Here is a 13,798-nt window from a genome sequence, read left to right on the forward strand (position 1 = left end):
AAAAAATATGAACTTATCTACAGTCCCTTACTTTACCCTAGGGCTATTATTAAAATAAGTCTACTGTACACAGAATCATGTACTGTTTTCTTTAGCTGGTATAACACAATCATGCTATTGTGCAATGGTAAAAGAGCTCTTAAGAAAAAATTACTGCTGAAGTAATTTTTGAGTCGAGGTGACTTACCACAATTCTACTCTCCATAAACACCATAGTTTTAAATCACAACTTTACTTACAGCTTTACCCACTGTCAAACAAAATTTTCGCTTTCCAATGAGATTCTTTCAAACTAAAGTAATAAAAGTAATGCTTTTATGATCACAGTATTTGCTAAATTGTGTACTAAGATCTTATTTTGGTAAAAACAAAACAATACAAAAACACTTATTCATCATCAATTTGCCTGGAAGGACATTCAACGAAACATTACCGGTGGTCGTCTTAGGATGGTAGAATTATGGGTGTGTTCTTCCTTAGCTTATACATGTACTCTGATTCTCTGCATCAAATGCAAGTTCTTTAAATGCTTGTGAATAAGAGAACAACTTGAGTTAAAGGATAAGAAATATAGGTGCCGTATTTTAATTCAATACTACCAATTCAAATCCACTTATTTAGAGTTAACATAATGCAAATGTCACTCAAGAACTGTCAGTAAATCAACAAAGTTCATTTTTTAAATTAATTTCCTCAGGAAAAATTTAAATAAATTTCCTCACGTGCCTATAGGAAAATAATCTGTCTCTTTATAGAATGGTGGGGGGGGGGAGTGGAATAAGGATGGAAAATGGCATGGAATGTCCAGGTGATCAAAGAAGAGACAAGAGACAAAAACTATTAAACCTGAGAAAGACCACATAATTTCATTAAGAGATACAGACTCATAGAAAAAATGAGAGGAGCAGGAAGTAAATGATCAGAGACAGAGGTAAGCACTTAAAGGATAATGGGCAAAAGAAAAAACAAAAAAGCCAGAAAAAAAACCCCACAAAAAACTCAGGCATATTTATGTAAATCACTCCGAAAAGCAAATTTTAAAATAAAAGTTATCTAATAATTTATGCTCAAACTGAATCGGCTCTTCTTTCTTCACCAGGAGAAGAACACCTTACAATGGACGTAGCAACTCAGTAGCAAAACCAAAAACACCTACAAAGGCATCTCAAGATCTTTTATGCCTGCTTTGGAATGAACTAGTCAAAATAAGGTGTACAGTTAAGCAATTAATATACAAATAACCAGTTTTTACACAATAAAAGAATCTATAAGTCATCATATCAGAAGGGAATGTAACTTTGGAAAAAAAGGTACAGCACTGAGGTAAGTCACTGACTGAACCGACTTCACAGATGACAATAAAGAAATTATTTTTAAACCAAACTAACTAACGCTGGGGCGCCTGGGTGGCTCAGTCCTTAAGCGTCTGCCTTAGGCTTAGGGCGTGATCCCAGAGTCCTCGGATCCAGTCCCACATCAGGCTCCTCTGCTGGGAGCCTGCTTCTTCCTCTCCCACTCCCCCTGATGTGTTCCCTCTCTCGCCGGCTGTCTCTCTCTCTGTCAAATAAACAAATAAAATCTTAAAAAAAAAAAAATTAACTAATGCTTGTCAATAGTCAAGCATTTTTTATCCATAAAAACAGCAATTTCATATGGTTCCACCCAGCGGTCTGCTGATAAATATTTAACAACTACCTCTCTGAAAAAAAGGCCCTGATTTATAGCTTTTGCAGATTCCTATGTCGTAAATAGTCCTACCATAGCAGTCTCGAGCTGCCAACATGATGTCACTGAACATAGAGGTGGAAAGATGCACGAGATCAGCTCACCAGCTCCAACACACTAGTTCTACCCAATACTCTCATCTAAGGATCATGAGAGCAGTTTCATGCTTTCCTTAAATCAGGATTTTGCCTGAATAATCCCATTTCTTACTTCCCTAGGTTAGAAGGAATACATTTTTGACACTTTAAGACAGCAGTACCCAAAAATTCATTCACAATAAAGAATACATGAGATTACTATCTTATTTTATTCATTCAACACTTTTTTACTAAACGCCTATCTAGTGTCATGTAGTGTTCTAAGCACTGTGACAGCANGAATAAGAAAAGGAGCTTCTTGCTCTCATGAAGCTTATGATCTATTTTAGGACACACTTAAAAAAATTAAGAACATATTACTTTAAGGTCTGACAAATGCTATAAAGAAAGTGTAACAGTGATGGGAGGGTGCTATTTTAAACTGAGTGGTGAGGAAATGAGGTGATATTTAAGCTGAGATCTTAAAGATAAGAAGCCAGCCTTGCAAAGATCTGGGAACCATCATTTCAAACGGAGGAAACAGCTAGTATGAAAACTCTAACACAAGAACAAGCAAGGCCTGTTTGAGAAATTAATTTCTGGCTAAAGGCAGTGAGCAAAGGTGATACGCTCTGAGAGGCTGTCAGGTCCATATTACAGAATGTGAGTGAGTTTGTATTTTCTGGGGAAGTAGTTTGTATTTTATTTTGAGTAGACTGGGAAAAGTAGTTTGATAAATATGTTAAATGAACAAATGAATGCATACTTTAACAACCTCTTAAGAGACCTGGTTCACAGCCTATTACTTATATTCACTTTTCCCAATCCACCTAGAGTATTATGAAGTTCAAACAGGCCATAGTAGGCCTCAAACTATGAATATACCTGAAATAAATTTAGAGGTTTGACTACTTATCAGGTCAGAAATAAGGATTTAAATTTTTTTTTTTTTTTTTTAGAGAGAGAGGGAAAGAAAACAAGCGCATGCAAGGCGGGGTGGGGGCGGAGAGGGTCAGAGGGAGAAAGGGGAGAGAATCTTAAGCAGACGCCATGCCCAGCACAAAGCCCACTGCCCAGTGCAAAGCTGGATGCAGGGCTCGATCTCATCACCCAGAGATCATGACCTCGGTCGAAATCAAGAGAAGTGTACTTAACCGACTGAGCCATCCAGATGCCCCAGAAATAAGGATCTTGTTAATCCAAGATGGGTATTTCATATGTGAAATGGTAACATATGAATTCAGACAGGCCAATATCAATTCTAATGAAGATTATATAATTACCCTACAAAATAGAACAATTAATTCAAACCGGTAGGCAAACACTTGTTAGTACGTCATCCAAAATGATTTTACAAGATATGTAAATAAACTTTAAAAACTATATCACATTTTAGGGGCACCTGGGTGGCACAGCAGTTGGGTGTCTGCCTTCGGCTCAGGGCATGACCCCGGCGTTCTGGGATCGAGCCCCACATCAGGCTCCTCTGCTATGAGCCTGCTTCTTCCTCTCCCACTCCCCCTGCTTGTGTTCCCTCTCTCGCTGGCTGTCTCTCTCTCTGTCAAATAAATAAGTAAAATCTTTAAAAAATAAAAATAAAAAATAAAAATAAATAAAAACTATATCACATTTTAATATGAAAAATTTTATATTTTAATTTCCTATTTAATATTAAAGAAAAATATACCAAACTGATTTACAGATACTATTGCTTAGGAGTTAAAGTAAAATATCAAGCATATGCAAGTTTTATTACATCTGAATATTACAAGAACGATACATACCAACACATACACACCCATACCTTTAAGGCCATGAAAATTAAGTCCTCATTATGGCCTCATAAAAGTCCATAAGTCAATCAAGACAAATTATTGCATATTACATAAAAATAGGGAAATGTTTAGATGTTTATGGAGAATAATTTATGCTTAATGCATAAAAAATTATTCATTAGGGGTGCCTGGGTGGCTCAGTCGTTAAGCGTCTGCCTTCGGCTCAGGGCGCAATCCCGGCGTTCTGGGATCGAGCCCCACATCAGGCTCCTCCGCTATGAGCCTGCTTCTTCCTCTCCCACTCCCCCTGCTTGTGTTCCCTCTCTCGCTGGCTGTCTCTAACTCTGTCAAATAAATAAATAAAATGTTTAAAAAAAAATTATTAACTTCTCAGCCACCTCTTTTAACAATTTAAGGTTTTTTTTTTTTTAAAGAGTTTATCTATTTTGAGAGCAATGGAGCATGTGCGTAGTAGTGCCCAGAACCCCGGGATCATGACCCAAGCCAAAGGCAGACACTTGACCGACTGAGCCACCCAGGTGCCCCTAAAAGATTTTTTTTTTTTTTAATCAACAGGAAATGAGACTTATAACTCAGAAAAAAAGAGTTTAAAAATAAATAAATTTTAGGGGCACCTGGCTGGCTCAGTCGGTGGAGCGTGTGACTCTTCGTCTTGGGGTTGTGGATTTGAGCCCCAAGTTCGGTGTAGAGATTGCTTAAAAAAAAATCCCCCAAAGTAATTAATTTTTAAAAGTGTTTAAAAAATCTTGTATCAGCATAATGAAATACTGAAAGTTTGCATTATCATTAATTTCCCCTGCAATCCTATTTCCTAAATATTTACTTAAATTACAGTTTTAAAAATGCATTTATACACATTCAAGCATTTTTCATTTATGAGCACAAATATGCTTATAAATATTACTCAATAAAATTGTGCACATCAATGTAGCTAGCCACAGAACTACAATAAAACTACTTATAAGCCCCGCCTTTTCCGAGGGGGCGGTAAAAAGGTAGTGCAATACTGAGAGAAGGAAGCATACTAATAATTTGTGTACACTGAAAATCTCTCTCTAAAACTATGACACCTCTGTTTGAGCTCTCTACAAAAAAAATAAGAAATGCTAAGAATATCGTCAGATAAAGCACTTTCTTGGTAACAGCAACTTACTTTATCAAACGGAGTGTGGCAACAGAAAACCAACCAAGTTTTGGCTCCCAATCTCACTTGAACAAATATCCCTGATAAAAGAGAGGTGTAATATAGCCCAACTTCAAGAGCCTAAGTCCATGTAAATCACCAACACTCAGAATTCAAGAAAAGCCCAAAATAAGTATGGAGCAAGCCAAAAATAGTTTAAGTTTTCTCACCCTACTTCCAAATCAGGCTTTTCTTTTTATTCCGTTTACCTTACCTCTCTGTTCCTTTCCTACCTCCTCAGCACGTAGCCATTTTCCCATGTATTTTCACTTTCCATACACAAAAATTGATTTGTACTTTTTCTCCTTGTATCTATATGTTTCTACTTAATTGTTTTAGGACTACAGGGTTTTAAGTGAAACATTTTTAGTCAAAATACATTTGGTTATACAAACAGTCATAAAAGCTGTTTTCAAAGACATGAATAACAAGATAAGCAGTCACTCATTTAGCAAATGTAAATGTCCATCATGTGCATGTCACTGTTGTGAATACTGGATATTCTGCAGTGAACAAAAGAAAGCTCTTTTCCTAAGGACACTAAAGCAAAACTTGTGCTTGGCAGGTTCAAGAAAGTTCAAGGAGATCCATGTGCCTGGTGTGAAATAAACCAAGGAGAAAGTAACAGGACATATCATCAAAGAGGTAGGAGGCATAGATGATGGCAGGCCTTGCAGGCCCTGTTGTATTCTGGCTTTTACTCTAAAGAAAGCCACTAAAGGATTTTAAACATAAAAGTAACATAATTCAACTTTTATTTCAAAAGAATCACTCTGGCTACTGTCTTGAGAACAGAAAAGAGCAGAAGCAGCAAAGAGACCAGGAAAGACACTACTAAGATAAGATCAGCAAGAGATGATGGTTGCTTAGAGTGTCAGCAGTGGTCTCATGGTAGATTTTAGGGTATACAGGACATACTTTCAAGACACATTATTTTTAACTAGATGTGGGGGTGTGAGAAAGTGAAATCAAGAATGTCTCCAAGGTTTCAGCCACAAAAAACTGAAAGATGGGGTTGAAACCTATATGATGAAGGAGATGGAATAAGAAGAATCACTGGGGTAGGAGAGAGAAAGATGAAGAGTTCAGTCTTATGAAATATGGGATGTCTAATTAGGAAATGTTGACTCAGCAGTTGGGTACACATGTGTGGAGGTTAGGAAAGAGCTCCAAGCTGAAGATAACATTTTTAGTTTGAAATATGTGATAATTCTAGCTAGAGAATAGGATGAGATTACAAAAGACTGCATATAAATATAGAAGAGACTTAAACATAGAGCTCTGGGACACTGCCTTATTTTTTAGAAGTTGGGGCTACAAAAAAGAACCAGAAAAAGAAACTAAAAATAAGTAGTAGTGTCCGAGAAGCCAAGGGGAAAAAGGTTTCAAAGAGAAGAAAATTATCAACCATGTCAAATGCTGCTGCTACATCCAAAAGGATTAGGACTGAGAACTGACTAGGGAATGTATCACCAAGGAGGTCATAGTAAGCTCAACAAGAGTAGAGTGAAAAGGAAGGGAAAAAAAAAAAACAAAAAACAAAAAACCCCACCCTGAATGTAATGGATCCAAAAGAGATAGGGAGGACTGGTAACCACAAATAACTCTTAGAAAACGGTAGCTGAAGAAAAATGTGGTGTGTTTGTTTTAAAGATGGGAGATATTTCAGCCTATCTCTACACTGATAGGAATGATCAAGTAGAAATGGCAAACAGTGATGACGCAGCTCATTGGCAGGTAGGAGCCTGGGATGAATACTGAGGCAATGCAATGTCCTTGACGGCAGAAGGAGATAGAACAAAGGGCAGAAGAATGGAGCACAAAGTCATAGCACAATAGCAAATGCAGAGAGTGTGGGTATTAGATGAAAAAAGAGATGAAAGGGTTTTCTTCTGATTGCTTTCATTTTTAATATACAGGAAGCAAGGTCATCAGCTGAAAACACAAAGAGGTGCTAGAGTTTTAAGGAGAGATGTAAAATAGTCATTCAGGGGAGTGGGAGTAGATTCAACCAGGGAAATGTACTAAGATTACAGAACTGGGGCACCAACCTGGCTTAAGTTGGTGGAATGTGTGACTCTTGATCTCAGGGTCCTGACTTGGAGTGCCACATTGGGTGTAGGGATTACTTAAAAAAATAAAATATTTAAGATTACAGAACTGTGGGCAGCATGAAGGACCCTCCCGAATTTACAGGGAGACGAGGTCAGCATCAGTATTTTTTTCCCCACACTCAAATGCCATGAACAGGCTAGACTAGATGGGGGGTGGGGGTGAAGTTACTGCCAGGTGAGTACAGTAAAGTGCTACAGAGAACTGAGGGCGTACAAAAGTAAAATTAAAAATTTATAACTGTGGACAGACCATGAATTCAAAGCATGGACGTGGAGGAAGGAGGGCTTGGGACAGGATACCAGCAACTTGCTATAGGTCTCAGACACACCAGTACTGTTTAAGTGGGGATAATTAACAGAAAGAGTTGGAAAGGTACAATGTTGAGGTCCTAGAAGAATGCATGAAACTGCCTGTTATGAAATAATCTTAGTAAAGGGCAGGTCTGGTTAAAAAGTTATAGAACTACTATAAATACTAAAGCAAAACCTCTCCTTGGGCACAGTGAGCCTGCAGATGAGGGAAACTGGAAAGTGAAGGACAGTAATAGAAGAACTGTATCACGAGAATTATAGCTGGAAGATTTCCAGATGTGGAGTCCCCATGAAAACCATTTCCAGCACTTCTGGAGAAAGTCCACTTTGAACAACCTGCCTGACTCAGAAGGCACCGATGCCAGAGCACAACAGGAGGAGCCACATTAAAATCATTCCTTTCCCCCCAATTCTCTTTCCCCACTGAGCTGGACCCTGGACAGGTAAATGGGAGCTGGTAAAATAAAAGACACCTATGAGGACTCTTGCTCCAAAGCAGACTTCTAATGCTCAAGAAGTTCTGAGCCATAAAGAGAAGTTCTAGACTTTGTATGAGTTTTAACACTGAATATTATACTGAGCTGTACCTTTTTTTTTTTTCTTAAGATTATATTTATTTATTTGACAGAGAGAGAAACAGTAAGAGAGGGAACACAAGCAGGAGGAGAGTGAGGAGGGAGAAGCAGGCTTCTCGCTGAGCAGGGAGCCCAACTCGGGGCTCCAATCCCAGGACCCTGGGATCATGACTTGAGCCAAAGGCGGCTGCTCAACGACTGAGCCACCCAGGCGCCTCTACCTTCTAATGACTAAACTATCACTGACAAGTAAACACAAGAATTTTTATTACCTAAAACTAACTAGAAAAGCTATGTGACCTTCCTAAAAGCTCATCCAGAGGCAGGGAAATACTTAATCTATAGGGACAGTTTGAAGGTATAGGGACAGAGTTGTTTTCTGCTTAACCTTTATCAAGTCCCATCCACTGCACATACCAGTTCCACAAATACCCATGGGTTTTCACCATATGTAAGTGCAAAATATACACAATGCTGGATACACAAAAAATACATTTTTGTTTTATTAAGCAAAAAGTGGAAGTATATTATTAAGCTACATGAACAAAATGATTTTATGTTTTACTAAAAGATGCTTATAATAATCCAAAGACTTAACAAGATATCTTAGCATGAATTTCTAATTGGGTAAGACATAAAATGAAAATATCAGTGCTCATCGTTTAGTCATTTTCAAAGATATATAAATTTAACATACAGTTAGTTATCTAATGCTTTCTAGGAAAAAGAGGGAGTTTGTTTTACTGTAATCCCTTCTGACTAAAATATATTTGCAGGTATTTTATGGTGTCATGATAAAGACAACTTATTACCAAGTCTTTTGGCTTTCAGTTCAGTAACTCCCTTTGGATGGATTCCCATAACTCCTTCAGCTAAATCTGCTCTGTTCATTATTTGTTTGTATTGTAGAAAAGTTCCAGTATTCTTAAGCTTTGAAGTGAGGTAGCAGGATGCATAAAGTTAATTATTAATAAGCTAAATTTCAAGTTTTTCCACATGGTATGGGAAAAAAATCAGGATAAATTCCCTCACCTAACTAGTAAGTTTGGATTAAGGATAAGCACACATTTCACTCAGTTCCTCTCAAGAATGCACAGGGAACCCATAATGTTCCTCTCAAAAACATTACTAACATTTTTCAATAAAATGTTAAAATATTTCATGAGAACTGAGATTAAGAACACTATTAACAAATGAGAACCAATATGCATTTTCAATTGTGAGAAAAAAACTTAAAAAGCATCAACAAAAGTACCCCAGACTCATCCTAAAGCAGATGAAAACCTAAACACTTCCAAAAAGTGACACCTGGGACATAAAAAATGTAACAGCAACCTGTCCTAGAGAATAAATGTGAGAAATTACTTACAAAGCACTTTGGAAATGTTTTATACAAATGCTAATTGATACTCTCTAACAATCTATACAAAAATGAGCACAGCTGCAATGCTTTTTACAGGCATCATTCTTAATCACTTTATTAATTACATCTGATAAAGGAAACCCTTTGTAAAGCATTCTGAAGGGTCTTAAAAAAAAAAAAAACCACGAACAAACTCCCTACTCCCATCCTATCACACACACACACACACACACACACACACACACACCCTGAGGAAGAAAGCAACATCATTTCAAATACTCCAACAATTATAAAATGGAATGTTCGTGGGATTTAGACTCAAAACATTATAAACTATTTGAAGTAGAAATAATACTTTGAAAACACAGTATTTTTTTAAGGTACAAAAAACTAATCATGGGTTATTTCTTTTTTTAAGATTTTATTTATTTATTTGGTAGAGAGCAAGAGAGCACAAGCAGGGGGAGTGGCAGCGGGAGAAACAGGCTTCCAGCTGAGCAGGGATCCCAGGGGATCACAAGCTGAGCCAAGGGCAGACACTTCGCTGACTGAGCCAGCAAGGCATCCCGTGAGTTCCTATTTCTTGAAAAATTTTTACTATGTCTCAATACTGTTGACTGTCACCGAATCTGGTGATGAAGTTTGTATCCAAATACAATACACTAAGCATTTTTTATTCAACATATCATAGCTTGCCTACACTTTATTAAACATTACTATTATCACCTACTACTAAATTTCTCATCAGCACCATACTGTCAACAGTATATTGTCAAAGTAGCTCTATGAGAATGTACATTTAAAAAAAAAAACAAACTCTCTACCACTAAAATTTAAGGGATTACTTTCTCTATTACTCCCAGGCACAACCACAAAAAGAGAGCACCCGACCTAAAAATCTCAAAGTTATATCTGAAAGTACATATTATCTTCAATAATTAATAAGGTTTTAAGTCAAAAGGGTACACCTAAACTGAAATGACATCTATGAGAAAATTATTAATCTACATTATTTTGTAATGATCAAACAAAGACACTGGAACACATCAATTTGGCCTTCTGGTGAGGCCAAATAAGCACTTAAAAACAAAAATCCTATGTATATAAGACAAAAGCAGGCAATGAAACCTTATGTTCATAATAAATACTACAAACAGCATTCTCCTTTTAGTAAGCAGTTTCATCACAGTTGAATACTACCCGAAAAGTCCAAATATGGGGCCACAAATTATTACTAGTCCTTCCTTTTCAGCATGATCAAGTCAATACTGTATTTATCTGTAAAAAGTGACTAAAAGGTCAAAATAAAACTTCCAAATAGGTGCTTTATTTAAAACATTTCTTGTAGAAAAGTAATCCACTCTTTCTCCTTGGAGATTTTTAAAAATAGAAAATGCTGTATAGCAAAGATTATCTACAGAAAACAAGCAGAAGTACATTACTCTTCAATAAATACACTGTACCAAAATCATCCACTATGGAAGGAGAGAAAATAACATAGTTTGTTAAACCTCTTCCTCCCTTCATTTTAAAATGCAGATTGATTTTACTGAACTGACAATAAGAAAATGTAACCCAATAATCTCAGCCCTACAAAGTTACTTATTAACCTTTAAATAGGCTGTGATGGATCCATACTTCCTGCACTCCACCTGCCAGCTTTCCTTTAAATAGGCAGTAGGGGGGGTAAGACAGTCCTTACTTGCAACATCAATAATGAGGAAAGAACTTCACGCTCAGGTTAAAGCGATAATTGTGGGTTTTGTTTGCTTCTAGAAACTCAGCAACCAACACAGGTGCCAGTACATAATGGGTGCTTAATGAATACCGGTTGAATAAACGGTAGGGTTTAATTAGTGCAACATTAGTTTTCTTTTCCCCCTAACTTTAGAGAACCTCTGGCTCAAAAAGCAACTGAAGACCATGCCACCATGGCCCGCCAAAAGCACGTAAACTTATTTATTCGTAATGAAATACACTTTGGGCGTCTCAAAAGACAAAATATAATCCAAACACCTCTTCTTCAATTTCTCGTTCTTTCGAAAGAAAACAAAAAAATAACACTTATTTTTTTTAACAGAAAATGTCTACCAACTTTTCCTCAAAATGAGTAATTCCACATTTCAACTACATTTTCTAAACTTTTAACATTGATAACTGATTAACACTACGTATACGGTGGGTAAAAACAAAAAGCAAGCATATGAACAAAAACTGCATGTTTGCCAACGTTTTCTTTCTTGAGTCAAGAGGCTATGTACCTAAATTTTACTAGCCGTGAAATCAGTTTTCAAGATTCGTTCATTCATTCAAATACTTTACTAAGCACCTACTATAAGCCAGACTCTTTAAACAAAATGTCAATTCTGTAAACTGAACATCAGCACCAAATTCCCCTACAAAAGTTTATCATTTGAAATAACAGCAACTAAAGAGAAATTCCAATATTGGTTCAAGTACACATGAAGTCAGCCCATCGGGGCTTTTCGGCGATAAATGCGGCATCAGCGAGCCGCTACCTACCACACCCGTTACCAAAAATCACAACTGAAGCGGCAAACGAAAGACAACCTGTACGAGTAACACGAGCTCCTCCGAGGAGGTGGTCAGGCAGGGCTTTCTCTCCGGGGCCCAAAGAGAAGCGCGGCGAGACCCGCGGGCGGAACGCGCCTCACGCCTCAGGCGAGAGTCCGGGCTCCGGAGGCAGGGGTTCCCGCCCCACCCCCAAACTCTCACCTGGAAGACCCCGGCCCTCTCCGCCTGCCCTTCGCGCCTCCCCTCCCGACTCCCAGACCTGCAAAGTTGGGGGGAGGGGGTCTTTTCATTTCCATTTTACATCAGGCTGGCGGTTGGCTCCCTCAGCCGCCCGCCTGTCCTCAATTTTGAACTGAGCATGTAACCATTTCTCGAAAGGAATGGAAGAAACACCAAAGGCAGGGTCCGCAGGAAGACGCTCAGACCTGAAAATGGAGCCGCAGGCTCAACCCACAGCCTGCAGCGCGGGGGAGGGCCGGGCGCGCTCCCCACCGAGCCCTCGGCGGCGGGGTTCGAGGCTGCGGGCCCCCGCCCAGGAGGCCGCGAGGGCGAGGTGTGGGGCCGGCGCGCAACCGGCCGGCGGGGCACTCACCGTCGCCTTTGTCTCGACCGCCGGCTCCAGCCGCAGCCGCTCTCGGTGCCGGCTCCACGGCTCCTGCCACCCCCACGCCCGCAGCTGTCCCGGCGCGCGCCGCCGCTTCCTGGCCCTCCTCCCGCCCAGGCTCGCGCGCGGGCGGAGCGGCGAGAGGCGGCGCGCGCCCGGAGAGCGCGGAGGACTGCGCCGCCGCGCAGCTGCTGCCGCGCCGGCCCCACCCCTTGCCCCGCCTGGGCGTTGGACTCAGCCCGCGACCCCCGCAACGCGCAGCGCCCTCCAGCTGCGCGGGCTGGAAAGCCCCCTCCTAAGCGAGATGAGGGCCGAGAGCCCGGGCTGAAGCCCGCGTAGGAAAGGACTCGCCGGAAGATGGCGATCAGGGCTGGGTGGGAGCGCACGAGAGCCCCTCCTCGCCCTCCGCCCCGCGGCTGGCAACCGCGGCTCGCGCCCCCTGCCCGGACCACGCGGAGGGGCGTTGCCTGCGCTCCAAGAGGGACTGAGGACGCTCCCAGGCTGGCCAGGCTAGGCGCTGAGCCCTGGCACCACTTGTCAGTTGGAAGAGGTGGAGAGAAAGATTCCCTGAAGTCATCAGACCACCGCTTTTTATTAATGTAAACGTCAGAATCGTTGAATCTGTCATAACTAACTGGCTTTCACGGCCTAGAAGTTCCACTTGACATTTGAAAAGTGTGCAATTACTTGTCTCATAATCTCTGAGTCTTCTTTAGCTGTATGTTTCATATATCACAGAAATCAGAAACACCTAAGAGTGCCCATCCATCAGTCAACCTTCCACCAAATGCCTACATTAAGTTTTCAGGCCTACAACACTCGGAATATGATGTAGTAACACATGTCTCCTTCATCTGGATTGATTATATTAGTGCAATATTAGTTTTCTTTTTCCCCTAAGTTTCTAATTCTCCCTTGCTCAAAAAGCAGTTCAAGACCTAGCCACGGTCCTTCTAGCTAGTTGCTCAGAACAAGTACTTTGTGGAGTCCTTGGCTCCCTCTCTTCTTTGATCTTCACCTCCAAGCTGTTAGGCAAGACTGTTGTACTCTCAATCAGAATCAGACCAAGAAGCGTATTACCTCCGTCTTCTCTGACTAGGATCGTACTTCAGTGTCCTGCTAAATGGTCTCTCTGCCCACCAATAACTCACTCTTGTCAGAGCACCAAACTGCATACCGTCTTACCAAAAAAATCAGCTCTGGTCTCATCTGGCCAAAATGCTCCAGTGGCTCCCTATGTCACTGTCCGTAAAAGCTAAGGTCTTTACTATGACCTACGATGCCCTTGGTTTTGCCTGTCCCTTCACCCCTCTCACTCTAGCTCCAACCACCCTTTGTTGCTTGAATATTCCAGACACACGACGACTTAGGGCCTTTGAAGTGTTCCCTCTGCCAGGAACATTCTTCCTCAATGTCCACTTTCCCTCTTTTAACTCCTTGCTCAAATCTCACCCTGTGATGCTTAAACCCACCACACTATTTTAAAATTGCAACGTACCCAACCTCGACTCTCA

The 13,798-nt window shown here is 40.2% G+C and overlaps 1 protein-coding gene across 8 annotated transcripts in view; it reads right to left on the reverse strand.

Annotated features, from left to right (window-relative positions):
* Positions 1-13,798, reverse strand: part of CDC42SE2 (CDC42 small effector 2) — a 111,183-nt gene that overhangs the window by 96,506 nt on the left and 879 nt on the right. For 5 of the 8 annotated variants that reach the window (XM_040622503.1, XM_040622505.1, XM_040622504.1 and 2 more), the window contains exon 1: positions 12,273-12,368. The exons of 1 other annotated variant lie outside the window; for it this stretch is intronic. The gene's annotated coding sequence lies outside the window, so the exon portion shown is untranslated. Of the gene's footprint in view, positions 1-12,272; positions 12,369-13,798 lie in introns of those variants that run through there. 2 more of the 8 variants (XM_040622506.1, XM_040622500.1) reach the window with 1 other exon arrangement.

Source organism: Ursus maritimus, unplaced genomic scaffold, assembly GCF_017311325.1.
Source record: "Ursus maritimus isolate PB19 unplaced genomic scaffold, ASM1731132v1 scaffold_5, whole genome shotgun sequence".
Taxonomy (NCBI): Eukaryota; Metazoa; Chordata; class Mammalia; order Carnivora; family Ursidae; genus Ursus; species Ursus maritimus.